We start from the raw sequence: 4,111 nt of genomic DNA, 5'->3' as shown, positions 1-4,111 counted from the left end.
CTGCTGACCCACCTCCACAGGAGACTCCACCTTTAGCAGGTAGGTCTGGTTCAGTCTCCTGTGGGCTCACTGCTGCTCAGTTCCCCTGGGTCTTTGTGCTCACAAGATTTTGTTTGTCCCCTTTGAGAATGGAGTCTCTTTGCCACACAGTCCTGTGGAAGACTTGAAATCAAATATCGCTGGCCTTTAGAGTCAGATATCCCAGGGATTCCCAGGCCCTTTGCTGGATTCGCAGACCTGGAAGCCTGACATGAGTCTTAGATCCTTCACAACAGTGAGAGAATGTTTTTGGTTGTATTGTTTTCCAGTTTGTTGGTTTCCCAATGTGCAGGTATGGAGTTTATTTTTATTATGTTTGAGTACCTCCTACCATCTCATTATAATTTCTTTTTTGTCTCTGGACATGGGGTATCTTTTCTGGGTGGGCTCCAGAGTCCTCCTGTGGATGGTTTTTAACAGCTCCTTGAGAATTCAGTGCTCTTGCAGGAGATGAGTGCATGTCCTCGTACTCTGTCATCTTGAACCAGAAGCTAAGCCAGAATTGTCATTTTCTGCACTTTTCTCAATTTTGTTTTCATGGAAGAAACTTTTCCCTTCTATCCTGGGCATCAGACAATGTCACAGCTTCAATACTTCTTTTGTATTATTACACTGGAAATGAAATATACTCATGGTAAAGTCTCAATACAAAAGGAGATATTCATCTATAAGAGTCAACTCAGCTTGAAATAAAAACCTGAAGCTCAATCTAACTCTCTTCTTTAGTAAAATAGAACTCAGAGGTGTGACTACATAATCTATTTTGACAGTTTAAATTGCACCAAAATAAATCTAGCCACAACTCTCTACATTTCCTTTTTAAGGTCCAATAGATAAGGTTTGAATTCTTCCACAATGATTTACTGGACCATAGTTCTCATTTTCTGATGGTCTACAGATAACAGTGGTATAATACTGAACATGGGGTAATTCACAGTTTCTTTATTCTGTCACCAAAGTGTGCTGACAGCACACACATGTGACAATGTGCTTGATGATGTGCATTCCAGAACAGTCAGGCACGAATGGTGACTGCCCTCCTGGGAGCAGGGAAGAGGACATCGAGTCAGGAAGAGGAGGAAGGAGGCAGCAAGTGCTCAGAGCAGCTGAGGGCCAGTACTCAGAGCTGATGAAGAGGAGGGCCTGGGAGCAGCAGGAAGCACTATTCTCACACAATCTGGGGCTCCTGAGTGTTGCTGTTCCAGACTTTCAGTTCCTCTTCTAAAAGATGAAGATGACTTTTAGCAGCCACAGAGGACATTCTTTACTTCAAATAATACAAAGTTTGCAAATTAGGCTGAGAATGTAAAACTTAATGAATGATAACAGTCTTTCATATCAATATAACCAATTCAGTTCAGTTTAGTTCAGTCGCTCTGTCATGTCCGATCCTTTGTGACGCCATGAACCCCAGCACGGCAGGCCTCCCTGTCCATCACCGACTCCCAGAGTCCACACAAACCCATGTCCATTGTGTCAGTGATGCCATCCAACCATCTCATCCTGGTCATCCCCTTCTCCTCCTGCCCTCAATTTTTGCCAGTATGAGGGTCTTTTCCAATGAGTTAGCTCTCCACATCAGGAGGCCAAAGTATTGGAGTTTCAGTTTCAACATCAGTCCTTCCAAAGAACACCCAGGACTGATCTCCTTTAGGATGGACTGGTTGGATCTCCTTGTAGTCCAAGGGACTCTCAAGAGTCTTCTCCAACACCACAGTTCAAGAGCATCAATTTTTCTGTGCTCAGCTTTCTTTATAGTCCAAATCTCACACCCATACATGACTACTGGAAAAACCATAGCCTTGACTAGGCAGACCTTTGTTGGTAAAGTAATGTCTCTGCTTTTTAATATGCTGTCTAGGTTGGTCAAAAATTTCTTTCCAAGAAGCAAGTGTCTTTTAATTTCATGGCTGCAATCACCATCTGCAGTGATTCTGGAGCCCCAGAAAAATAAAGTCAGACACTGTTTCCCATTCTATTTGACACGAAGGGATGGGAACGGATGCCACGACTTAGTTTTCTGAATGTTGAGCTTTAAGCCAACTTTTTCACTCTCCTCTTTCACTTTCATCAAGAGGCTCTTTAGTTCTTCTTCACTTTCTGCCATAAGAGTGGTGTTATCTGCATATCTGAGGTTATTGATTTTTCTCCCCGCAATCTTGATTCTAGCTTGTGCTTCCTCCAGCCCAGCATTTCTCATGATGTACTTCGCATATAACCAATAGTAACCTCTTCAGTCCACCCTCAGTCCAACCAAAAGAAGTTTCACCTGCAAGTCTCTTAACACTGTGAAGAGTCTGCATGTTGAGGCCCAAGTATTAATTCTAGGAGAGGGACTGCCTGCACAACTCTGAAGGAGCCCAGGAGCCCACGTTTCCTCTCTTTTGATCAGTACCTGGTACATTATGGAGAGAAATCCCACAGTACTTTTAGTTCTTTGCATAGAAACAGATTCTAAGAAAGTTGTCTAATAAAACACACTTGCTCTGCTAATAAAAGAGATAACAAGCAGTCCCTTTCCTCAACCTCAGTAAGTTTTAGACCACCTCTGATGTTACTTTTTAAGCTACAGATTATGTTATACTTCAAAATCATACTGAGAGAAAAAGAAATCAGATTTGTGGTTAGGAAATTTTTTTAAAGGAAATTTTTGTTCTAAAGGAACAAAATGACAGGTTTTTTGTTTTTTGTTTTTTTTTTTTTAAGATGTGGAGAGGAGGAAAATGGATAAAATGCTGTGTTTTGAGACCCACCAAATCCAAAGTCTAGGAGAGGGGGTTGCCCAAAGAACTGTGAAGGAACAGATCCCAAGAGTCCATGCTTACAGCAGTCCGGGAACATTATGAAAAGAAATCTTACAGCACTTGAATCTTTTTGCTTGGGACTAGCATCTTGAAAAATTGTCTTATAAAATAACAGCTTCTCTGTGAAGAGTATAAATGAGGTAAACAGTCCCTAACATCATCCTCAGTTAGTCTCAGACCACCTCTGGTGATATTATTTTAAGACAGAGATTTTTTTAATGATTACGAGACCAGGAAATCAGTTATAAAATGTGACAGAGAGGATGACAAGAAATGGGACATCCCTACACTTTCCCTGCCACCAGGGAGGGTGGCAACAGTACTTCCAAAGCTATTTCTTGGGTTAGTATTTGGGGTGAAGTAAGAAAGGACTTGTCTTGAGTATGAAATGTTAAAAGGCACCAAGTCTAAGCCATCAAGGTAAATAACACTGTAACTCAATATTAAAAAATGAAAATACCAAAATACACACACTGAACAAAACATCAAAATTTTCAAGAAAGACAGGAAATGCCCTTTCATTTGCAAGACCATATGTGTTTTACAAAGAAAAGCTTCACATTGCCAATGAACTCTGGGCAATTTTCATTTCACCTATAAAATTTTTCCCAAAGAAAATGAAAAGATCAGACGTGGTAAATGCCCTCAACGCTCTGTACAGGACACTGCCTCTTCTTCCTCTGGTTCCTCTCTCCCTCTCTCTCTTCCATCTTCTTCCTTTCTTTTTGACTGCACAGCACTGCATGTGGGGACCTTAATTCCCAGACCAGGCATCAAATTCACACCTCCTGCACTGAAAGTGCAGTCTTACTCATTGGACCAGGGACATCTGCACTAATCCTTTTTTCTACACTACACTCAAGGTGGGGTGCTGGCAGTGGTGTTTCAGAAACTCAGGATAAATAAAAATTATTTAACTGTCACAGTCACAAGAAATTGTCAAACAAATAAAGATGTCAGCTTGAATATATTAATGAGTGGGCTTCCATTAAAGCCAGTAAAGTAAAATCATATTAAATTCTTGTTTCAGGAGGGCGGTCCTAAGATAGCGGAGGAATAGGACGGGGAGACCACTTTCTCCCCCACAAATTCATCAAAAGAACATTTAAACGCTGAGTAAAATCCACAAAACAACTTCTGAATGCTGGCAGAGGACATCGGGCACCCAGAAAAGCAGCCTATTGTCTTTGAAAGGAGGTAGGAAAAATAGAAAAGACAAAAAAAGAGACAAAAGAGGTAGGGACAGAGCTCCGTCCTGGGAAGGGAGT

Source organism: Bos indicus x Bos taurus, chromosome 8 (assembly GCF_003369695.1).
Source record: "Bos indicus x Bos taurus breed Angus x Brahman F1 hybrid chromosome 8, Bos_hybrid_MaternalHap_v2.0, whole genome shotgun sequence".
Lineage (NCBI taxonomy): Eukaryota > Metazoa > Chordata > Mammalia > Artiodactyla > Bovidae > Bos > Bos indicus x Bos taurus.
The sequence above is the reverse complement of the archived record's forward strand: the minus strand, read 5'-3'. Positions refer to the sequence as shown.